The 25933-nt window shown below is 45.5% G+C and overlaps 2 long non-coding RNA genes across 2 annotated transcripts; one reads left to right on the forward strand and one right to left on the reverse strand.

The window, feature by feature from the left end:
* Nucleotides 1–2584: 2584 nt before the first annotated feature.
* On the reverse strand, nt 2585–3333 carry LOC135392835 (uncharacterized). Its single transcript, XR_010422247.1, has 2 exons — nt 3179–3333; nt 2585–2844 (listed from the first exon to the last, which is right to left on the reverse strand). It is a non-coding gene; the product is annotated as an uncharacterized LOC135392835 (long non-coding RNA).
* A 3837-nt stretch (nt 3334–7170) lies between these two features.
* Nucleotides 7171–7936, forward strand: LOC135392836 (uncharacterized). Its single transcript, XR_010422248.1, has 3 exons — nt 7171–7279; nt 7360–7490; nt 7571–7936. It is a non-coding gene; the product is annotated as an uncharacterized LOC135392836 (long non-coding RNA).
* The last annotated feature ends 17997 nt before the right edge of the window (nt 7937–25933 follow it).

The raw sequence follows: 25933 nt of genomic DNA on the forward strand, positions 1-25933 counted from the left end.
ACAACACTACCTGTGTAGTGTAACGTGCTCTTTCAAGCATATTATGCACTCAAACTGTATTTTCCGCCGGGTAAAATGCAAGTGTGCTCGATTGAACGTCGGAAGAGCGATCAAGCAACCTGCATCCAGTGCTCGTTTTGGGCAAAAAAAACACTTCATAATGGTCAACTAAATATACAGAATGAACGCCTATTTATTCCTCGATAAAGAGTGACTCACCTGTATAAATTTAGGCCCTGTAACCTTGCCAGTACGGTTGGTACGACCGTAATTGCAAGAAGTTGCCATGATCGCTGCGGCGACTGTTGTGAGCACCGTAAGATGGCGGCCGGTTTCTTCACGCTCGCGCTCCCTATCCGCGATCCAGCCTTTTACAATCGAGATCAGTGGTTGCACGCTTTTCCGAGGTGAGTTTGGGGGGGGGGGGGGGGGGGACCTGACTGCAATGAAAAGATCCAGGTGGCGCTGGTCGCATTAGGCTAGTTACCTCCACTGATCTCTATGTATAAAGGCTGGATAGCGGATGGGTGAGGGTATCGCGGGAAAGGGTACGACCACCGGCCGCCATATTGCGGTGCTCAAAAGAGCGATTACAGCCCATAGAAATGCATGTAAGCTGTGACAAGTTTTGCTGTTTGTGAGCGCTTCCCTTGCTGCTTCGCTAAAATTTTGCCACGGATCGCTGCAGAAATCCCTCGTGATTGAGTTCCTTACGTTTTTTGTGTGAAATCCCGTCACATACATTTTATTTCCTGTCTATTTTGTACTCGTGTGAGCGCGTGTCGTTCCAATCTTGTACTTTGAACTACGATTATGTGATTTGCTGGTTTTGTGTGGTGTTGTATTTGTTGTGTTACGTTTCCTTTGTCGTCCGTCAGCGTGTTGCTTCCCGTGTTTCTCCCATTTCCTTTCTGCTCGGGGGTGCGGAATGCCAGGGTATGTTTGGCACGTTTGTTTATGTAACTACTTTAATATGCTTGGGTATAAACATTATGCTTTGCACAGGAAGTTTAGATATGACTGGTTATGACACGAAATGCCGAACGGCACTAAAGCACTTCCAAAGGACTAGAATGATATGTGATATAAAGGCTATATGACGGTAAAAACATACCGACTAGAAATATGTGCACTGGGGAAATAAATGGCGGTAAAGACAGTTCAAAATGACTAGAGGTAGAGTGAATAAGTCATAAAAAGGCTAAGTAGCAAGGTCTTGTCGTGAAAGTTCCAACATCAAAGTATCACAAGTCCAGTTGCAACAGCAAGTTTGAAGCAGTCAAGCAGGTAAGTGGGCAGAGTGCATTACTGGTTGTTGAATATGATCAACCTTGACAATTTCTTTCGCAGCTGAGGCCTGGCTGTCACCTTCTCTGTATATTCTTTGGCAAGGTGGTACAGTCCGATACTGCTGTAGCACTGGGAAACTTCTTTGATCAGACGGATCACATTGTTTTCATTTGGGCTGCATTCAAACATGTGTTGTCGCAAGCTTAAGCAGCGAGAATAAAGAGTAGACATTCCAGGTTGAAAAAATATTTATTGTCTCTAAGTAAAGTAAACATGCTGGAATGCACCAAAGAGGCATGTGGCTGGTGTGTTTGTATGTCCCACTAATACGAGTTTGTACGTTAGTCAACATGTTCATGCAATACTTTTTTCTTTATATGCTTTTGCCCGTCTTAGTATTGTCCTATCCAATATGGAGTGGCTTTTAACTGCATATGAATGCATAATTCAGGAGTGTTTTCATATATTGGACTAGCTGCAGCTTTAAGGTGCTCTTCGTGCAGTACTGATTCCAATCATCAACCATCGCTTGGAACTCTTAACTAGGGAACATGATTCTAGAGGCTAGATTTTCATGCAAATACACACTTTCAACCAGAGTTCGAGGTAACTCGTTACTGTAACTAAGTTCCTTTTCTTGGTAACTATATAACTCGCAACTTTTGCGCCGTGTTAATTTTCAGAGGAACTCCTTTTTCAGGTAACTTTGCCAAAGTAACTTAAGCTACGTTCCAAGTTACTAATTCGCTTTTCACTCACGTCCACTTATTTCCTTGCTTTCTTTACGGTTCTTCCACAGCATTTTATGTCATAAAACATGATGTCCAGTCAATGACAGTATTCTGTTCAGGAAGTAAGAACTGCTGCTATTGAAATGAAGCTGAATCATCGTGTGCAGACAGGGAATAAGATGTAACACGTTCGAATTGTTCGACATAAATGAAAACTCAACGCAGGCAACTCAGGGTCGAACTCAGCTGCACCTGTGTAGTGTTATTTTGTGTCCAAAGTAACTTGGGAGCAACTCGTTCTTTTTTTTTAAGTAACTCTGTAACGTTTCAAGCTACGTTTCGGGCTGAATAACTTAGTTGCATTTTTCACACAGTAACTTTGTAACGAGTTCCTTTTGACGGGCAACTTCTCGATCTATGCTTTCAACTCTGCATGCTTTTTGTACACTACATAAAGTAAGATACTTTTGCCCCAGTGAGTTTGTTGCGTATTTTAAATGCATGCAAGTGAATTCCTAGAGGTACATATTTTGAGCAAGATAAAGATGAGTTTTTCATGCATGTGTGTTCAACTAGCTTTTAGTGGATATAAATCTGGCCTCTACATATGTCGCATGCATTATTACTTTCTGGAGGTGTTCTGGGAAGTCGAACTTGTTGGGCACAGCGTCAGGCCTCAGTCGAACGGTTTGGCCCGTTCTGTCGAAGCATTTGTTTTTAAAATGTTTGCTGCAGACCAGTGATGTCGTCGACGGCGTCCAGTCCTTTCGCATGACATTTACCGCACACTTTGTTTAAATGTTCTGGGCGGCCGTGAGGGAACCTGCATTGAACAATTTATGCCATCAATTACGGAAGGGATGACAAGGCTAATCCAAGCAAGCAATCGTCGATACCGTGACCAACAAACTGAGCCGTAGATATCACAGCTGACAAGCGCACTTCAACGCTTGCTGAGTGCCGAGACCATACCCGTGAACTGCAGGAAGGCTAGACTATCACAATGACTCTATGCAGATAACGTACGGCTTAAAGTTTAACGCTTAGATCTTGAGATACGATTCACAAAGTGCCGCGCACATGCATCAACAGCAACGTTTTGTCACTCCGCTCGTTAACTAATAAATCACATTTATTTGTAAAATCATGTCACTTACTTGTGAAATGTCGTCCCCGGTGCCTTGCCAGTACGGTCAGCACACCCATAACCACAGCAGGCGGGCATGACACCACAAAAGTGCTACGCAAAGGCGCATGCACATAATGCAGCTGAGTGGCGGACGGCAATGTTTTGAGCTTCCCAAGATGGCGGCCGGCGACCGTACGGTTGCACCCTCAATCCGCTATCCAGCCTATTACTATCACAGGGGTGGCATCCAATGTATTGCTCCGTAGACGAAAGCGTGCTGGGCGAACGCAATGCATCCTGGACAGGTCCTGGTCGTACGTCACAGCAAACGCCAAGGCACACGTGACCTTAAAGATGGCGGCGCCCGTGATCGGCGGCCAAACCCTTCGTAAACAATGCGGTTGTTGTTTCTGGACGACGTTTTGGATGTTTTTCGATCACGGTAATTATTTCTATCCGATAATCTCGCAGTAAAACGCGCAGTTTTACACATAAAGCCTCGTATTGTTAACAACTTCCAAAGATGTGGTGACGACCGCGCGTTAAGACTTTCCGAGCCTATGCGATGTACTTAAACTAAGGTGAAATGGGCTACCATGTTGCAGAAGAAGCACCGCATACTTTACGCTGGCTAAATACGGCCATCTCTTCGTGTTAAGACGGTGAAAATATGTCGGTAAGCGGCAAAACTACATGTAAACAAAGTCACATGACCTTAAAATGACGTTTTCTATGACGTGCGACCAGGACAAGATGGCAGTTTTGCCAAAAGCACCCGCTTGAGGGTAGTTACAACAATGGCGGGTTTGTGTCACCCCTGTGATTACTATAGAGATCAGTGGTTACCTCCCGAAGGGCTCCTACGTGGGAAGTTGCGGAGTTCGGCACTCAAACCCAGGATTTCACGTTAGCTTGAAAAGAAATCTTGGTGGTACTTGATTTATGTCCTCTTAATTACGCAGCAATAACAACGAGAACACGAGCACGCGCAATTTTTAAACAAGAAAGAAAAAATACGCTTTCAAAAAGAAAAAAATAGAGTCATGATCGTACAGTACTGAACACTTTTATATTTTATATTACCGAGACGTCATAAAAAATATTTTCAAATGGCGTATTTTCAAGCAAAAATAGCGTATTTTCGTTGAACATAAGTAGAGGTGACAAGCGAGCTGGTGTATATATGTACGATTGAACGGAGGGCGCCGGAACAGGGGGAGCGACGGCTCCCCCACATTTACGAATGGGGGAGCATGGCTCCCCCAGTGTCAGCCCAGCGTCGTATTCTTCTACGGTCTAACGGAAAGGCCCGTGCATGTGTTCTTTCGGCGGCCATAAATTTAGAGAGCAATAAACAGAGAGCCTACCACTGTCACTGTGCGGAGACCGTTTGAGAAGAGCTACATACCAAAGGTGTCAGGTTCACAGGGTTCTGGAGTTGACCATGGCAAGGTTTGGGGTACGAAGTGCACTGTCGAGGTTTCGAATTGCAATAAATCAGTCCGAAAGTGTGTACCGGGAGGCGCGAGCATTACCAGACTCAATCCACGGGGTGGGAGGGGGGGGGGGACAGAGGCGCAAACGGGAATCGCGAAAGGCACGCAAGACACAAGAGATCTGGGGGAAATAAAGATACAAAGATACCGCCCGGCTGAAGGTCGTTATAGGGGCGGTTTGCGAGGCGCAGCCACAGATTTCAGTCGGTTGTGGCCAGGGTGCCCATTTCGAGCTGGCGTGTAAGACATGTAGTACGACAAGTGCGATTGACTGAGACAAAACGTCGCACTGGTGTTGCGTTCACCTGTCGGCAACGTCGAGGGAGCGCCATCAAGTTGTCGCCTGCAGCAGCGTTACAAGATTATCAAACGTCATAGACATCGGAGAAGCCCACACCTCTGGTAATAGATACGAGGGTGGTTCCATAAGTTTCCGGCCCGACCAACTTTTAAGAGTCATAGAGACGAAACAAGTGTATCACTTTTCGACATAGTCACCCTTAACTTCGATGCACGTTTGACACCTTTCAACCAGCATTCTGATACCCTTGAAAAAATAGTCCGAAGTTTTGTCCGCAAAATGCTGGAAAACTGCCTCTTGCACCTCACTATCGTTTTGAAATCTTCGTCCTCTGAGATCCCTCTTCAAGTTTGAGAACAGGAAGTAGTCACTCGGTGCCAAGTCTGGACTGTAGGGTGGGTGGTGGATTTCTTCGAAGCCGCACTCCTTTAGTGCAGCCTTGGCAACAGAAGCCGTGTGGACAGGGGCATTGTCCTGGAGCAACCGGACACCTCGACTCAACCTGCCGCGCCTCTTTTCCTTGATGGCGTCTCGCAGTCGGTGCAGGAGTGAAGCATAATAAGTTGCATTCACTGTGGTGTTCCCCTCTTTGAAGTCGATGAGGAGGATCCCGTGACAATAGCAAAATATTGTTGCCATGATCTTCTTTGTGGATTGTGTGACCTTGACTTTTCTTGGAGGTGCTTCTCCTGGTTTGCGCCATTCCATCGCCTCCTTTTTTCGAAAGGGGATCATAGTAGAGCACCATAGTCTCATCTCCTGTGACAATTGACTTCAATATTTCTTTTTCGTTCTCTTGACAGAGCTCCAAAAACTCTTGGCACTGACGACGCGCTGTTGCTTTTGAACTGACGAGAGAAGTCGTGGCACCCATCTCGCACTGACCTTTTTCATGTGAAGGCCCTCGCCGATGATGCGAAAAACGGTTGGTTTGGAAAGCCCCAGCCTTTCTGAGATTTCCTTCACCTTCAGACGCTTGTCGCTCAGCACTTCCTCCTCGACAAGAGACACATTTTTTTTTGTGTGTCACCACTTCCACTGGACGACCATCGCGTGGCTCATCTTCAATGGACTCTCGCCCCAGTCGAAACTGCTTAGCCCAGTCTTTTACCGTTGTGTACGACGGAGAGGCTTCTCTGTACACGTTGTCCAGTCGCGCTTTAATTTCTTTAGGCGAAAGTCCCTCTTTTGTCAAGAATTTTATCAAAGCGCTGTACTCGATTTTAACTGAAGAGTGCACCCTGGCTGTTTGAAATGCCGCTCTCCAACCGACAAAAGCATGGAGAGGGTTGAGAGTGGTGCTCCGGCCCTCCAACAGATGGCACCACGCGTCCTTAATCGCATTTTCAAATTCGCGCGCATTTTCTACCTCGGGCCGGAAACTTATGGAACCACCCTCGTATGTATCGCAGCTTGTTTGCTGTCTTCATATTATGTATATGTTCACTTCTCATAGTAAAATATTCTAGCTGTTAACCTGATTGCTGGCTCCTCACTTTCCACCGTACTGATGTCCAAAACTACCCGCTGTTGTCATTTACCTTGCTTTTCTTATTGAGTCGCCCTGGACTGATAACGACAGCGTGACACCCAGTCAAAGAGCTGGGTGTCAAAGGGACACATTCTTGCTGAGTTCCAGACCGCCCCAGGAAAGTCTAGTTTCTTCGCAGAAGGCTTGCGGATCAGACGATATTCGCTTCCAGTCGCGGCACGCGTACATGCCGCGACGACGATTCCCGGGGACAAGTCCCTGAAGTTCCTGAGACATTACTTGTCATAGAGGTCTAGGCACTGCGCAGAAGTAAAAAAAAGCCGGACGCACTGAAGTCATACCAACTAGCCCACCACCAAGCGCTATTTAATTACAATACTTCTGCAATGTTATTTTAGATCTACACTCTATATCCTGTGACGGACATGTGCCAGTTAAAAAAGTTCCCTCAGAAAGTGCAGCCGGTACACAGCCGTAACCGTCTGGAAGCAGCCGTAACGGTTATCAAATAGCAAGCACAGCGATCCTCATCGCCAAATTTCAGTAGGTACAAAGCCGTCACGTTGGTATGAAACGGCTTTGTGCCCGCTGAATAATATGTGTGCCTCCTGAACCTTGTACCCGTGTGCTGGTTGAATAATGCGTGTGCCGGCTGAATATGCGTGCCCTCGTTGGAGCGTACTACGTTGTTCCGCGCTCCGCCGGTGAGGAGTGACACGGCACAACGTATTCTCCTGCAGTACGTTCCTTCCCGCTTTCTCGACGCTGTCTGCGTTGCAACCTCGCCTTTGAGAAGGATGATACCTTGCTTTCTAAGTACAGGTCTCATGTTTGCTTAAGGTAAGCCAACCCAGCTGTGATGCATCGTACGACGCCTGCGTTTTACTCATGTTTAACAATCGAAGTACATTCTGTTGCAGACGGTGGACGCATTGCAAATGGCGGCAGGAGAGGATCGGCTGCATCGGTGAAGCGACGATGTACATTACAAGCGAGGTTAATTGTATTCTTTCGTTATAGGTGACCGCGGGACTGTATCGATTGCGAGGAGGTGAGTTACAAAATGGAGTACTATTCCAGCATTAACGTTGGAATAATACCAGCGTGATATTCACTTCGGTTTCTTTACAGGTTGTTTCCTGTCTCAACGGTCACACATACGCGTGAAAGATTGCAACTGCTTCTCACATGGAATTGGGGTCTGTTACCACTTGTTGGACAATTGTTCCTCGGCCATTTCGTTTGAGGAACCGTCATGTTCGTCACTAAGGATCTTCATTGAGCTTTCAGTGCCAGCCTGTTCGAAGTTTCGAGGATTGTGTGTTCGGCGTTTAGTGGACTGCCTGGTGCATCGGATCATCGGATGGGTTGTGTGTCCGTGCAACGTGTGCTCCATACGAAATTGCAAAATTCCCATATCGGACCCCCCTCCTGGGAACAAGGCGAACCGGAAGTCGCGCGTACGCTAGTAATAAATTGCGCCGTAATTTGCAAATTCCTTAGTGAGGTTAGGTTAGGTCAGGTCAGTACATATTACACGCGCGGGGGGGGGGGGTCCGGGGGGTATCCCCCCCCTCCGCAGTTGTTCGAGACTGCTCACTTCCGTCTAAGCCTCGTTCCCAGGGTTAGATCGGAGCGTGTCCTCCTATGTGGGATATCTGTCTTACTCGTGCTCCATATGTGTGTGTTGGGATTAGTGAACCGTGTATGCTTTCCATTCGGCAAACGATGATGTACTGGATGCAATTTAAAGGTATGTGCAAGCCAATAAAATTTGGTGTTTCATGTTCGATGTGCTTGGAGCATTTTCTTCCTTGCTTTTTCTGTTTTTTGCGAAGCGTGGCGGTAATTTTTCTGTTAGGGAACTCGAGAGGCGCAATGTGTTTCGCGTATTAGTGGGTACAAGTAACCCTTCGATACGTCCGGTACACTGTGGCTCCTGGCGTCAGCACGGATGTCGTACCAGTTTCTTCAGGGGGCACATGGCACCTGCAGCTTTCGCAGCCACCGCGTAGTTGAAGTCATGTTGCACATTTTTAAAAAAATGTGCCAGTTGATCAGACGGCACCTATCCGTCACAGGGTTTAGAGTGTACTGTACAAATATGCAGATGTTGTTTGCCTGGAGCACGTTTACAGTTTGTGTAGCAACCCTGTATAACACCAGCATGAGCCCTCAAGGAAGATAAGTGATGATGATGATGTTGATGGTAGCACTTTTTTTCGCTCCCCCACTGGAAAAATAGTTCCGACGCCACTGAACGGAAACATCTCTTTGATCCTTAGACTCAAGGAGATATGTTTCCGTTCAAGCGAATTTTTAAATGCTTCCGCGCTCTCTTTTTGACACATTCTCCTTATTCAAGAAAATTTGAGAGACAAAGAAAAAAAAAAGAAACTTTGTAAGAGAATGCAGTCGTGTGACTAAAAGAACTGGAACACGTCCAGTCAGTTCATTGCAGTGCACGTCACAGCCAATTTGTTCAAGCCTTAGATTGGTCAAGAACTTGCATAAAGTCAAAGATACTGCGGACGTAGAGCTTCTGAGTGGAAAAGTATAACGTAATTGCTTCTTCCAGCACGGAAATGAGCTTGGCCAGTCCATACATATAAGGCATCCCTTGTCGAAGTAGCTGGTGAACTCACTTTCTTGGATCTGTGCGGCTTATCAAAATGATTTTCTAGTTTGCAGCTCTTATAACCATGACCTATCCAGCCTATTCGCTCCCTCTGATCCTGAGATCGCGGGTTCGAACCCAGCCGAGGACGCCAGCAACTTGGTGGCAGGGTCTCAATCTAACAGACAGAAACCTGAATAAAGGTGCGTACAGGGTTTATTGAGCGCACTGTATACATTTTCTAAACAGGAATTCTTAACCACTTTCTAATTTTTTACGACAATTTGTCCGTTTTGTAACCAGTCCAAACTAAGACTGTATGCAGCAAAAAAAGAATTTTGGACACGGAATTCCATTTCATTTTTCCTGATGTGTCATGTCATTAACCATTCTTTCATGCGCCGTACGTTGACAGAGATTGCAAAATCGTTTCCATCACTGCTGAGATGCACAACGGGCTGAGGTTGTGCACCTGCGCACCAGAATCCAGGTTTCTTTTGATGGGCGCACTTTCTTCGTGAAGTACTTCTGCGCGTCCGGAAACAGGGCTGGAACGGCATCGTCCGTTAGCACCTGTCCCTCGGAGTTTCAACGTTTTCGTCGCCAATGATGTGCCGAAGAGTCCTCACGGTATACCCTTCCTCGAAGTGCCGTTCACACACAACGCAGTCAATTATTGCCAGTCCTTTCTCCGCGCGCTTTACGTTACGCGCACTCTTCTTTGCGGATAGTTTCCTTCGGTGGTCGGAACAGGAACACCTCATGTTCGTCCTCTCGGTGGCATAGACCCTGTCGTGAAGACTGGATACCCAGACTTCGCTAAGTGACACACAAAAGCGCCCAAAGAGACACAAATTGAACAAACAAATGCTCGAAACGGCACACGTTGAGCTGACAAGTCGGCGTGACTATCCTTGACTTTGCTGACCAAGAGCGAGGGAGGCTCCGCCCCCAAATGGCGCGCCAATAGGAGGACTCGGGAGGCGGAGCGCTGCGGCCTCTGCTCTTGCCTAATAGATGGCGCATCGGTAGCGCTCGGATCGGGATATGTGAGCCGCTGTCGTCTGCTTCTTCCGGTAGAGCTACGACCTTGAAGCCTCTGCTCTCGCGTAAGAGATGGCGCTACATTGGCGCTCGGTAAGGGCACGTGTGGTCGTCCCAACTTTGAGCCTCGACCTTGAGACTGGCCGGTAACCTAAATTCCGATGACGCGGCGATTGCAAACCATAGTGCGTAGTTTTGACGATTATGCTTCATGGACGTATTATTTTGGCCAGTTCGACGTTTATGAAAACGGAAAGAAATGAAATAAATCATTTAAAGGAGTACAGAGGGCCATCCAAAAAAAATTCAGATTAAGACATCTGATGAAAGTGTGTGTGTCATTATACCGAATAGCGCGAAAGGTTTTGATGTGTGCAATTTGTTTCCCAGAAAAAAACTTACATAAACATAGCTCCGCGCCTTCACCCTTAACTCGCCACTCCAGCTATAACGAGGATGAGGAGGTATGATGGCACGTCACCGATGACGGCATAAGGAGACTCGTTCTGGTTTGCCGATCAGTGGGGGTCAGCGCATTGTCCCTTTGCTGCCGTAAACCTGTTTTGCCAGTTTTCCCGGAGAATTGGGGATAGAAGGAGCGGCCGAAGCATTACCGAGCAAGGAGAAAGGCTTTATCAGAACACCGAACAGCCGAGTAGCAGACGACAGCGGAGTAACAGACAACATTTTTCTAGGCCAATCAGCGAGCGTTCTCCTTATAGCGTCAGCGCGAGGTTCCAGGCAGATCACAGGCTGGTACTGCTCTTCACCACCGTTGCGCACGGTCGCTTTTTGCGGCGTATTTTAAATTCAATTTCTGCGATAATTATGACTCTGTGGTGTAAATTACTTCGCATGGTGCATCTTACTGGCAAACTTAACAGTTTTATAAGAAGAAAACTGGGTGTTAAAAATGACTTCTGTGCTACTTTAAAATAATTGTACTGTGTGCTTCCCTTTTTTTCTTTTTGTAAGTAGTTACGCAAGTGTACTGCGTAGTTTTGACGATTATGCTTCATGGATGTGTCATTACATTACCAAATTTTTGGCCAGTTCGACGTTTCGCTCCGCTCTTCATTTAAAATAATTGTACTGTGTTTTTCTTTCTATCTTTTTTCTTTTTGTAAGTAGTTACGCAAGTGTACTGCGTAGTTTTGACGATTATGCTTCATGGATGTATTATTTTGGCCAGTTCGACGTTTATGAAAACGGAAAGAAATGTTGCTGCTTTTGTTCTACTCCTCGCACTGAAATAAATCATTTAAAATAGTTGTACTGTGTGTGGTTTTTTTTTTTTCCTTTTCGTAAGTAGTTACGCAAGTATACTGCGTAGTTTTGACGATTATGCTTCATGCATGTGTCATTACATTACCAAATTTTTGGCCAGTTCGACGCTTCGCTCCACTCTTATGCGTGAACATTGTCTCAACTCGTGAAAAAGGAAAGAAATGTTGCTGCTTTGTTCTACTCCTCGCACTGAAATAAATCATTTAAAATAATTGTACTCTGTGTTCTTTTTTTTCTTTTTTTTGTAAGTAGTTACGCAAGTATACTGCGTAGTTTTGACGATGATGCTTCATGGATGTGTCATTACATTACCAAATTTTTGGCCAGTTCGACGTTTCGCTCCGCTCTTATGCGTGAACATTGCCTCAACTCGTGAAAAAGGAAAGAAATGTTGCTGCTTTTGTTCTACACCTCGCACTTAAATAAATCATTTAAAATAATTGTACTGTTTGTGTGTCTTTTTCTTTCTTTTTGTAAGTAGTTACGAAGTATGTAAAAAGGAAAGAAATGTTGCTGCTTGTTCTACTCCTCAAACTGAACTAAATTCTTTGAAATAATTATACTCTGTGTTCCTTGTTTCTTCCCCTTTTTGTAAGTAGTTACGGAAGAAAATAATTGTGCTGTGTGTGTGTGTTTCCTTTTTGTAAGGGTTCCGGGACATTTGATCGAACGTCGTTTGGTGGAAAGCCGTTTGATCGAACGCGGGACATTTGGTCGAAAGGCATTTGATCAAACACCGTTTGTGTATGATCGAGACGGCAGCGGTCGTTTGATCGATTGTTTTATTCGTTCGCTTGGAGGGTTGATGTTTCACTCTGTGTAATCCGCTCGCCCATAAACACATTCGTCATCCTAATCCACTTTTTCGCATCCAGAAAGCGATCTGATGGTGTGCTTTTTTTTTTTTTTTTTGCTATTTATTTGCATTAAGTGCTGAAACTGCGTTTGCACGAGCTTTGAAAGTAAAGTTAGACGTTTAACTCCACTCTCCTCCTCGTGGCTGATACTGCTTGAGCGCATTGCTAAAAGTACGCCCGAACATTTCATTTTCCAAAATGCTCCGCAACCCGGGACAATTTATTCCTACGCCCACGCTAACGTGAGACATGTTGTCTCAAACCTATTGTTGTTGTTGTTTCTAACCTATCTGCCGGAAATATGCAGAAGGTATCAGGGCCTTGGAGAATTGCTTCTTAATCTTGTCAGTCTTAATCTTCTTAGTCTTGCGCTTGGCGTTTGGGTTGACTTCCCTTTCTACCATGCCCAGAACCCAATGACCTTTCCTGACACGACCTCTGTGGTACTTCCGCTTGCCGAAGAGACTTTCGTCGATTTCTACGATCTTTCCCCTTCCACCAATTTTACCTTCTGCTGCAATCTGTCTTTGAATGGCCACGGACACGACGGATCGGCACAAGGACAGCCAGCGAACGATCGTCCGATCCGCTATTTTTCTGGCAGTTCTCGAACACTCCAGGGTTAAATACTTGTACGTGTGCCGGTCATGAGCGAAGATATGCATCAGCTTCAGGGCGAGTCTCAGTGGAATCTTATACTTCCTGAACATGGAATCATGAAAGACAGATTCCCCCCAGTTGTGGCCGTGGTTCCTGCACCTCCATCTTGCCGTACCCGTAGCCGGGCTGAACAGCGTCGCAGGACGATTGCATAGTCTGCAACGCATGTCGCTACGCAGTGCACCTTGCTCCATGAGCCATCTGATGACCTCAGGTTGACCTAATGCAAATAAATTTGCAATTTCATAAAAATGCAATTTCATAAAAACCGGGAGGAATAGATGAGTATCACTCAACAATCAATATCAGTGACCATTTTCACGACTTTTCATTTAAGAAATTACGAAACTGATTATCTTACTTTGGGCAGCGATATCCTGCAGCACGTCTGAGCTGATCTCCATGACAGTTAAGCAGCAACGAGACTCTTCGGATGAAACATGTTCCAAGACAAGAGTGACACTATATGCGGTCACGTACGGTCTTTATAGTGCATACCCAGACGGAGTCTCCGGCTGAGTCTCCGGCTGAGTCTCCGGAGAAGACTCCGGCTGAGAAGACACCGGAGACATTCGGTTTCCTTGTGCACAATGGTCAATGTCGGCATGTAGTCCAGACAGTATACAAATGGGTGAAAGAAAAAGAGAGCAATGAAGGAAGGTTCCTAAACGGTCTTACCCCTTTAGGAACCTACTGTCTGGACTACATGCCCACATTTACCATTGTGCACAAAGAAACCAAGTACGAAGGGAGTCGTCGGCATACGAAGAACTAGGGCGTAAGTTAAAAAGAAAGAAGGAAAAAATATACCGTATTTTCCGGTGTATAACGCACGCGTAATACAGCAAAAAAAGTGCTCGGAATAAGTCCTGCGCGTTATCTAACGGTGCGCGTAACATGCGGAAATATTTTCCTGCAGAGTTCCTTTTCAGGACGGTGCCGTACTAGCGTCTTCAAGGGTGTGCTGTGAGTTTCTCACAAATCTCTTACGGTCAGTTGACAAAACCGGCGAAAGGGCACTGGACTTCATAAACGGTTAAAAGTGTGTGAGATCTGGTTGAACTGAACTCACCAACAAAGAATATAAAACGCTGCTCAGTTTTGTAAACGCACTGGCCGCATTTGTTTTTGAATTGGGTTTTTCATGTTCTTGGACTTCGCGCATGGCATGATTGAGAAGTGGCGCGAAACGGAAAGCGGAGAGAAGACTGAAGTATACTATGACACCGACTCTGTTGCATCGGTGTGTTTCAAATAAAGCATATCCATCAATGATACACCGCCTTCTTTTATTGTGCATGCTGGTGGCAGTAAACTTGTAGCAGCATTGCGGTGCGCGTCATGCACTCGTGCGCGTTATACATCGAACGTTTTCCAAATTCGGCCCATTGCAACCGGTAAGCATTGTTGCTTGAACGTATATTGTTGGAAACAAACTCAGAAAACAAAGTGTTTTCTTTTACTTTTTCCGGTTTCAACTCCGATGTCAACTGCGTATTTAGAGATCTTTGGCCGTGAGACATGGATCGAAGCGCTTTTTATTGCGTCTTGTCAGAGGATAATAAATATATGCGGTCATAAGAACATTTTTAAAATCGAACCTTGTACTCCTTCTTGAAGCTGCTTCTTCTCGGTAAAGTAGCCGAAATATCTTTAGGATTATAGACAAGACAAGAGTATGGACTTTGCGACAGGTCATTACCACATGGCTGTCGCGCGTAGTTACTTTTCCGGAAAATTTTAAAGTGCATACAGGGAAACACGCACACACACACATATATACAAAACAACACAAAGTTTAATCAGCGTATCTTAGTAACTCTTCGTCCCAGAATGGTGAGGACGCTATCGTTCGATAGTACGAAAAAGACCTTTCATGTGGCAATACCCAATATTGCAGATGTGCCTCGTTTCTTTCTAAGCGTTAGATCGTGCAGGGTAAACAAAATTTCAACATATGTATGACAACACTAATCTTATAAATACGACTTAATTTACACAAAAAATGGATGAAACAAAGTCCACTTGAATCAGAAGCAGACAAAAGGGGGGGGGGGGAACTGCAGCAGCGGCGGGTTCCGAAAAAAATGATCCCGCGTCCGAAGAGAGGCTCGATAGCTAAATGGTACTTAATTAAGTATCTTTGCTTGAACTGATTTTACTTTAAGTACTGTCGGAAGAAAACGGGTTTGTGTCCCTTAACTCAGACAACAGTCAGTGCCACAGGCTGCTCTGCACCGGGTTCCGGAAAGAATGCACAAGCACTGGGCTTAGCCTATGGCCCCTGGTTGTAGAGGGCTGAAATAATGGTTCGGCGGGGTTCTATGCTTCCAAAAATACAGGAGCGGCATTGTGGATAGCTCATGAAACAGAACACCAGGGATGGGCAGTATTTAAACACTTTGTATTTAAAATATAAATACATGTATTTAAAATACGTATTTAAATACAGGCAAGAAAAATGTATTTATATTTAAATACCGTTTTAGGCGTATTTATATTTAAAATACGCTTAAGTACACATATCTCATCCTCCCATATTTGTGGGCTTCTCTCGGGTTCCACATTGTAGCCTCCAGCGGTGAAGGGTGTCATGGTTAGAGGCTACAGGTCGCTCATCCCGTGTGTTCAGGGATTTCCGCCCGTCTAGAAAACAGCACAATGTGCGAATGAGGGCATCGCCACCCCCGTTGCTTAAGTCTTGGAAGCGAGAAGAGAAATTAGAACTCCAATTTGGGAAAGTCTGTATGATTGTCTGTGTGTTCTGAGAACACACAGACAACGTGACAAGATTAAGAAGCAATTCTCCAAGGCCCTGATACCTTCTGCATATTTCCGGCAGATAGGTTAGAAACAACAACAACAATAGGTTTGAGACAACATGTCTCACGTTAGCGTGGGCGTAGGAATAAATTGTCCCGGGTTGCGGAGCATTTTGGAAAATGAAATGTTCGGGCGTACTTTTAGCAATGCGCTCAAGCAGTATCAGCCACGAGGAGGAGAGTGGAGTTAAACGTCTAACTTTACTTTCAAAGCTCGTGCAAACGCAGTTTCAGCACTTAATGCAAATAAATAGCAAAAAAAAAAAAAAAAAGCACACCATCAGATCGCTTTCTGGATGCGAAAAAGTGGATTAGGATGACGAATGTGTTTATGGGCGAGCGGATTACACAGAGTGAAACATCAACCCTCCAAGCGAACGAATAAAACAATCGATCAAACGACCGCTGCCGTCTCGATCAAACGGTGTTTGATCAAATGCCTTTCGACCAAATGTCCCGCGTTCGATCAAACGGCTTTCCACCAAACGACGTTCGATCAAATGTCCCGGAACCCTTACAAAAAGGAAACACACACACACAGCACAATTATTTTCTTCCGTAACTACTTACAAAAAGGGGAAGAAACAAGGAACACAGAGTATAATTATTTCAAAGAATTTAGTTCAGTTTGAGGAGTAGAACAAGCAGCAACATTTCTTTCCTTTTTACATACTTCGTAACTACTTACAAAAAGAAAGAAAAAGACACACAAACAGTACAATTATTTTAAATGATTTATTTAAGTGCGAGGTGTAGAACAAAAGCAGCAACATTTCTTTCCTTTTTCACGAGTTGAGGCAATGTTCACGCATAAGAGCGGAGCGAAACGTCGAACTGGCCAAAAATTTGGTAATGTAATGACACATCCATGAAGCATCATCGTCAAAACTACGCAGTATACTTGCGTAACTACTTACAAAAAAAAGAAAAAAAAGAACACAGAGTACAATTATTTTAAATGATTTATTTCAGTGCGAGGAGTAGAACAAAGCAGCAACATTTCTTTCCTTTTTCACGAGTTGAGACAATGTTCACGCATAAGAGTGGAGCGAAGCGTCGAACTGGCCAAAAATTTGGTAATGTAATGACACATGCATGAAGCATAATCGTCAAAACTACGCAGTATACTTGCGTAACTACTTACGAAAAGGAAAAAAAAAAAAACCACACACAGTACAACTATTTTAAATGATTTATTTCAGTGCGAGGAGTAGAACAAAAGCAGCAACATTTCTTTCCGTTTTCATAAACGTCGAACTGGCCAAAATAATACATCCATGAAGCATAATCGTCAAAACTACGCAGTACACTTGCGTAACTACTTACAAAAAGAAAAAAGATAGAAAGAAAAACACAGTACAATTATTTTAAATGAAGAGCGGAGCGAAACGTCGAACTGGCCAAAAATTTGGTAATGTAATGACACATCCATGAAGCATAATCGTCAAAACTACGCAGTACACTTGCGTAACTACTTACAAAAAGAAAAAAAGGGAAGCACACAGTACAATTATTTTAAATGATTTATTTCATTTCTTTCCGTTTTCATAAACGTCGAACTGGCCAAAATAATACATCCATGAAGCATAATCGTCAAAACTACGCACTATGGTTTGCAATCGCCGCGTCATCGGAATTTAGGTTACCGGCCAGTCTCAAGGTCGAGGCTCAAAGTTGGGACGACCACACGTGCCCTTACCGAGCGCCAATGTAGCGCCATCTCTTACGCGAGAGCAGAGGCTTCAAGGTCGTAGCTCTACCGGAAGAAGCAGACGACAGCGGCTCACATATCCCGATCCGAGCGCTACCGATGCGCCATCTATTAGGCAAGAGCAGAGGCCGCAGCGCTCCGCCTCCCGAGTCCTCCTATTGGCGCGCCATTTGGGGGCGGAGCCTCCCTCGCTCTTGGTCAGCAAAGTCAAGTATAGTCAGCATTCGTTACAGTGCCAAAAACTGTGGGCAGACATAGCACCACACAGTATGCAAATATCATATAATGTGATCTTCAAGTGCAAATATGTTCACTTCCACCTTCTTTGTACGAGAGATCTGTGGAAAGTTCCAGACGTACATGAGGACAGCTATAGCAGCATGCATTAGACATTAAGGTCCTGGGCCCCACCTGTGTTTGCTGGAATTTGTACATTATCCTTTCGTGCTTATTCAGTACATGGACTGTCATACTGGTTATTTTGTACATTATTCTGTCGTGGGTATTTATGATGAAAGATGGAAGTTACTGAAAAGTCACTGTGTTCCAGCCTCAGAACATCAATTGTCTCATGTGGGTATTTATAGTGTTTACAACGGCATGGCGAATTTACCTGAGATAAAAGAAAGCAAGCCCCCACCTGGTCTCCTGTGTCCTTTGTTGCGCGCACGTCGCTAGTGTTGATTCTTCTCTGTTTACAAATTGTTTGAGTTTTTGCTCTTCGATTTGCTTTCAACAGCGGTTCTGACATTCCGCGGCTCGACATCGCGATGGAACGCACGCGCAGCGCGAGCGCCCTCCCCGCGCTATACGTAATGGTGACGTACCAGGTGACGTCATTATGACGGAATTTGTAGTTTGCCCCGCAACGGATGGATGGCGCTGACGGTCTTTATAATGGCCGCCCTTGAAGACGTGGTGGCCAATGCAAGCTTCGCTACCATCTATATTTACCTTGGTTTATATCTATAATGACAGGCTTGCAAGCAGATGAGGGTATAGGTTGACACCAGACAGGCAGAACAAGCTGGCAGGCAGACGACGCTGCAGTCACATGCGAAACCGAAACATCACGCGCCAGAAAACGGAGCGATATGTTCATCATACCCCCAGTGCCGTGTATGCCAAAGGGAGTCTGGCCATTAATGGAACATGCCTATACCTGGAGCTCCACCCACTTTTTGAGCTCTCTGGCCAATCACGAGCCAAAATACAGTTCGCTATTAATCCCAGGCTATCCAAGCTATATATATTACCTGTATTCACCGTATTCACTGGGTGCCGACATTTTCGGGGAACTGGATTGGATTGGATTGAATAGGATATTCCCTGAAGACCTAGCAACATAATGGATTTTGCGTACACTTTTAACTAGAGGTGTGCGCCGTGAGCATTTTTTTCGGCGGCGGCGTAGAGCACGTTGAAGGCCCGGCGGCGTCAGCGGCGTCACGCCGATGCTGTCATATCGGCGTGCGCCCCGTGGGCTGTCAATATGTTCTCTTCTCCAACGAGGAAGCACAAACACCTCAGAGCGGGGGTATTTTCTCCATCATAGTCAACGCGACGGTGGCAGTATTTACTGTACCTTGCACCGAACAAGTGCGTAAGCACTGGATAGTATTATGAAAGAAAACCGAACACACAAAGGAACATTAGGAGAAGTAAAGCACTTCAAGAAGGTCGTCGCCCAAGAACTTCGACTGGGCGCGTTAAGTGCGAGTATAGCGCTGGAGAAAACAACATAGCTAGATAATCAGAACGACGAGCCATCCCTTTAATGGCAACTACACGTAACAGTTATAGCGAGTGCTGATCGAATGTCCACAGGACGGCGACGCGTGAAAGCTCTGTCCACTGATCCAGTGGCTCCTTTTGGGAAACCATATAAATATGCGAACGTTAGCAAACGATATGACATAAGGCGCACCCACCACGTCATTGAACAGTATTTTTGCAGAGGCTGTAGTTACCATGAATAAATACTGTAAAATCATTTAATTTCGCAGCCCTAAATTTTCGCGAATCAAGTAGGGATATATTCGCAACAACTAAATTTCGCGCACTCCACGAGTTCCTCGAATTTTCTCGATTCGCAAAATTCATGAAAATTAAGGTCTCGCGAAATTAAAGGGTTTTACAGTATAAACTTGTCCAGAACGAGTGGGTTGAGTCTGCCATGCTTCGCGCGCATTGTAAGCCCCGCAATTCCGCGATTGGAAACACCCTCTCTGACAGTGTGCTTTTCGCCGGCACACACAAAATTCACTATTTGCTACGCACTTTTCGAGCGCAGAAAGAGCGACGGGCAATCTACGTGAGAGGACCAAGTGCTTTGGGGCGATCGAGCTGATTGGTGTAGGCGCTAATCTGTTGGTCAGATAGACCGCTTCCCAACCCAGATAAGGCGAAAGTCGCGTCATTTCTGCGCTCGGAAATGGCGTACTTCTTGTTTCGGCTCATTTGCATAGCGACATTCAGCGTCGGATATTTCAACACACGTGCGCGCTTAAGAATTTCTTAAACATGGAATGGCTTTCAACGATGAGTATCTTCCGTTCTGCTATCCCGTTTTTACGCGAAATTCCTTAATTAAAGAATTAATGAATTTGAGGTAATTAATGATCTTATAGTTACATACTTTCTTCGAGATAATATTCGCATGACCAACTCAAAAGCGGCATGTATTTCGTCCCGCTATTTTTTAAACAAAAATTCTGTGACGAATAAAATCAAAACACCCTGTATATGGATAATGACCAGTGCTATGGTGTTGGTGGATGACCGGCAAACAACTTGCAAGAATTGAATGACAAGTTTTCCTGGAGTTGTGTGCCTCCAGGGTCGACTATGAAACGAAACTCTAAAGCATAAACAGCATATCAGGAGATGAAATTGTCACTGCTAAAGAACACCACAAATGAAGCCTGGAACCTAAGATGAAAGAAAAACAAACAAAATATTAGGTATGGGAGATATTCGTTTATAGAAAGTGGATCAAAATGGGCACATTACACAGCCGCGCCGATTTTTCATCATCGGCGGCGGAGGCGGCGGCGCGCCGACAGTTTTGGTACGGCGGCGACGGCGAGGCCCCGACCAGCCCCGACCTCCGGCGGCGGCGCACACCTCTACTTTTAACGGCGCCATCTGGATGGAGATGGGCATGTCGGGAAGACGCAGAATTAGCAGAAGCAGAAGTGCTTGCTAGCAGAACCGATTGGCCGGCAGAACCGCTACTTGGAACAGACTGCCGGTATTATACGTATTTTAACTATGAAATATAACAAGATTGAATCAAGAACGGGCAAAGGTGTGTACATGGGTAAAAGTATGTCATCAAATGCAAATTTTTGGCCATCTATTTTGGCCAGCGTTTTTCTTACTATTTGCCTGCACGACCATCTCTATCATGGAGGAAGGAAACGCAGGAGCGGCCGTTTCGAGCAGATTTCCGTGGGACCCCTCTGGCGGTCGCTCCTGTCAAAACCGCCATTACTTCCTGTCCAACACGTGATCCTCTCTAAAGTTTCGGTTTGGCAACGCTTTGTTGCTCGCGCTGCTTTTCGTGCTTTTATGCTTTTCCAAAGTGATTTACTCTTAAAATGTGAACACCACTGCAAAAACAACGTAGTGTTAACGTGTTTTTACCGCGGTTGCGGCAACAGAAAACAGCTCTGCCACGGGAATACGTTTCATTCGTAAGCACGTACTTTACCGGTTGTTTCGTACTCCTGTCTGTGAGAGAGTCATCTTGAATCGTTCCTTTGCAAGCTGCCGCTGTGCTACAGCTGAAGATTCAATTGATTTGCTCCATCGTTGTACAAATTTGATTACTGGCATGCTTTACCACTACAGCAACAAACACACAAAACGTGGCCACGTCGCCACGCAAACATCGCTGCCACGAATGATGCTTCTAGTCCTACGTGGTTGTCCTGCAGACCCTAACCGGTCTTGTAGTAGAAGGGTAAACCAAGAGTAAACCTCCGAACACACACAAATAAAGCTGGACGTGCAGCGTTCATCACAATGCAGATATCTGAACTGCAAGACAATCACGACTCCCGTTGTCTGCTGTGACAGCTGGCCTGCGCATACTCTTGGGGTCACGTGAGCAGTCACATGGTAGACAGGAGCATCCCAGAATGCATTGCGAAGCTGGCACGCCCGGCCCGATGGCAAAAAGTTGGAAGGGCCGCTCCTGTGTTTCCTTCCTCCATGATCTCTATAATACACGACCATCACATTCGCACCAGAGCCGTATATTAAAAGGGAGTCTGGCCATTGGGAGGAGTCACAAAAAGAGGCTCGACCTGTCAATCACAGTTTCGCTCCTCTGATTGGTTTGCTTTTTACCAAGGGGGTCGCCATGACACCATACTGCCACCCAAAATGGCGACGAAAACAAACACAGTGAAGCGGGGATTTCGTGACAAAAAATTTTCACAGACTAACCTGATTTTACGCTGCAAATGTACATCCTAATATAAATTTCTCGGAAGTCAGTTTCAACTTATGCTCATCCATCGATATCTAACCGAAAATAATACGTTTTGTCGCCGGTGTTAGGCCTAGTGAACACGGCGATCACAACGAGATCATAACAAAAACGGCGCTGTGCTGTACAAACTTATATTTAACAGCTGGATTTCATGGATATAAACATTCTTGCCTCTTATATTCCAACTATTCATGTAGATTTGTTTAAAAATCATACCGACAACAGAATGTGTCCCAGCAGGTGGTTCTGCCGGCAGCGGTACAACGACGGAAGCAGACGACAATTCGGGGACGTGCCTTACGCTCCCTAGGTGGCGCTTATCAAATTTGCACCAACAATCCACTACTTTTGCAGATTGCGAGAGGTATCCATTTCAATCCCATCCAATCCACTTGCCACCCAAAATGGCGCTGCCCATGTTGGATAGGGGGGGCAAACAGTGAGGATAGGCTGATTGATAGCGCCCCATATTTCAAGACTTCATTGGTCGGAAAGCTGAAAAAGTGGGTAAAGCTTCAGGTATAGGCATGACCCATTAATGGCCAGACTCCCTTTTAATATACGGCTCTGATTCGCACCTAGCCCCAGCGCCACTGATGTAGTTTCGCCAAGCGGCCGCCGCGCGTTTGTGGCGCTGAATACGGGGCCCTCGGCAGACGACGCATGCTATGCGGATACCGTTGCTGCCGTCGTTCGCGTTTGGTTTTTGCTATTATTCACGCGGTGGACAGCGTTTGTCTCCAGTGCATGGTTTGTGCATGGTGCAGACGTGATGGTGTACTGCACCGTCCCGCTTTGCAAGCAAAAGAAAGCAGTGTCGAACACAAGTATTTCATTCCACGAGTTCCGCTCAAATGCTGTCTTACTGGAGAAGTGGCTCGAACTATGTCGCGGCGTCCTGACACAAGTAACTTCATTGCGAACTGCGATTGTTTCATTTCATATAGGGTGCACTTTTTGGATGGCAGTGTATACCATAAATAGTTTTATCTAATATAGCTGAGTACCTTTTACACATCTCTCTCTGACACACACACACACACAAACGAATAATGAACCGTGGCCTCCGACTAGGGGTGGACATAAATGCACTTTTTGAGTATTTAAATATAAATACAAAATACTTTGTTGAAAGGGGTGTTTAAATACTCTTCATAAATACTTTTCGATAGGAGTATTTCAATATAAAATATACAGTCACCACACAGATGTCACCTGTAATTACAGAAATAACGATGAACATAACAACAAGTCAGCAAGGAAAAATAGCATTTATTTGTTAGATTATCACGGTAATTTTAATATTAGAAGTTTTTGACTGCATCACTTAGGATTCTTGTGTTCGACCGTACAATCAGATTCGCAGAGGAGAACAGCATCTTCACTGGTGCCGATGAGCAAAGGCTTGCATTAAATTTGATGAAGATGCTTCGTACAACAAAGTAATCAGCCGCGACCATTGTCTTCAACAACAGCGAAAAACTCTGCGTGTTCTCGGCATTTCAAGCTCGAAGACTTTAGCAGCGGCGCAAAGCGCAAAATTCTCGGACGTGGCACCGTGGCTACGGTACCTACGTTTAGTGATCACGAAGTTTACACAGCCTTGCATCTCCCAGGAGTGCCAAACGAACACAAAAAAGGCACCAAAAGGTAGCGTCGCAGAAAAGCCACCATCAAGAAAAATTATCAGAGTGGCTTCTATCCGAACAGCATAATAAAGGTTAGCAGAGCATTGTAACGGCAAACCGCAAAAGAAGAAAAAAAAAGTGTAAAAGGAAAATAAAAAGGGACCAATAAGTAGGAAAACAAAATCAGCAACTGCTGATTTAAAACTGAAGTGCTTGCTTATACAACAAATTCTGTTGGACGTCGTAACAGGTGTCAGTCATCTCTTTGCCAGGAACAGTTTCTTCTTACGGTCGCATTCACCCATTCTCTGTAACTGCCCTGTATGTTAACACGGAACGCCTCTCACGTGAAATGTAAAGTCTGAACGCGCTTGCGTCTGACAATCATAAACGCATGATAGCTGGCCCAACACACAAGGTGCTGCTGCCAAGTTTATGTGTACGATCTACGGCACATAGTGCGCGAGTTTCACAGATTTACATGCCACCTACGCTGCAGAGCACAGCCTATTTCTGAGTATTTAGTTTCAGAACTCTTAGCTCTACATGAACAGAGAACCTGCGACAATACACAAACATGTACGCACGAAGAATTAACCACAAGGACCACTCATATTGCACACAGCTGAGCTACAACAAACGCTCTTCTGGGTCCCGCAAGTGGCGCCCCTGGCGGGCGCTCCGCGCGTAAATACGGCACTTCCGCTCCTCGAGGCGCGGACGGAAGTCCCATAGGCGAACGGGCGAGTGTTATGGTCGTGTATTATAGGGATGGTCGTGTTTGCCTGTGATCGCTGTCGTTACTTGGCCTAACAAGGACGACGAAACATTACTTTCAGGTAAACATCGACATTGGAGCGTAATTTAAAGGTGATTTGCAAGATAATTGCAACACAATGTACACTTACGGAATAAAATTGACGTGATTTGTGAAAAAAAAAATGTTATGAAATCCTCGCTTCGCCGTTCCAAGCTACGCCGCCATTTTCGGGAAACTTTTGGTGTCATGGCGGCCCGCATAGAAAACAGCAGCCAATGAAAAACGCTCAATTTGATTGACAGGTCGAGCCTCTTTTTTATGCTCCTCCTAATGGCCAGACTCCCTTTGGCATACACGGCCACGACCTACTACTATACTAGAGACCTGGACATGCGCAATGCTCCCAGCACCGGGGTAGTAGTTCTGGCAATCGCCGCTTGGCTATGGGATTTGGCGCTAGCTCGCACTATTCGTTACCACGTGACTTGTCGAAACCGCGGCGATGTATGGTAGGCTGTGTTGACAACGACGAAGCAGTATAAAAGAGATAATAGTGCGTGCTCAGCAACAGCCTGTGTATCCCTGCGTAGCAGTAGCAGACTAAAGGCGGTGGCAAGGGTGATTCCCTCTCCCCAATAATGCTATGTGGCGCTTGCAGCGGTCACTAACGTAACTAACCCGTGACCCGTCTCTCCCATAGGGGATCGCCAGCTGTCCAGGTCTCTAGTATAGAGTAGGTCGTGTACACGGCACTGCATACCCCGTGTATGTGGCGCCACTGGCGCCACCACTACAGTGGACGGCCGGTTCGCGTGGGTTCCACTTCAACTGGGCAGGCATTGAAGTATATAGGAGGCTATGCGCTAGTAGACAGCAGGTTGTTTCCTTGAGGGTGCGATTTGTGGTAGCGGTGAAGCCGCGAAGCAGCTTTGCCAAATATTACGTTCAAGTTCCTCGCTGGATGTCCCGCTCGTCCGTCGACGTTCAACAGGTGAGGGGACGTTTCAGCAACGCCTGCGAGTTTCATGCTCGGTTCAAAAGGGGAGGGCGTCTGTACAAAATTGTTCAATGGGCCGCAACAAGTGCCAGTCCACTTTTTCTCAGCTGCACCCTCTCAGTCCAGGCAGCAGCAGCACCAGGTGTATATACATAACTTCCAAGTGAATTAAGACGCACGAGTGCAATTCTGAAGCTGGTAAGTACGTCTCATGCTCTGTTACACTAGTGCACACATACCATTCGCGTTCAACGCACTTACTTTGCATGTGTTGTAGCAAATGATTCAGTGGCATAAACCGGCAGACTGGTGCGTAATGTACACCCATAGTGCCAAGTTGGACTAATTCTGGTGACGTGTTCGTACGTACAATCTGTGTAATCGGACTGTCACCTGTTCTATCTTAACACCGAAGTCGGTATATAAGTAGGAAATATCGTGGTTTCGGCAATTATCAGTAATATTCCTGTTATTTTGTATTCGTGTTTCTACTCAGAATTATCATACTCTATTCTTAACTGGAGCAACAAAATTACGAAACACGTGAGGATTGTGTTAAAACTGAGGACATTGCTTATTTTTACTGATTTCAGATTTCAGGCATGGAGAG

This window comes from Ornithodoros turicata, chromosome 4 (genome assembly GCF_037126465.1).
Source record: "Ornithodoros turicata isolate Travis chromosome 4, ASM3712646v1, whole genome shotgun sequence".
Classification (NCBI taxonomy): domain Eukaryota; kingdom Metazoa; phylum Arthropoda; class Arachnida; order Ixodida; family Argasidae; genus Ornithodoros; species Ornithodoros turicata.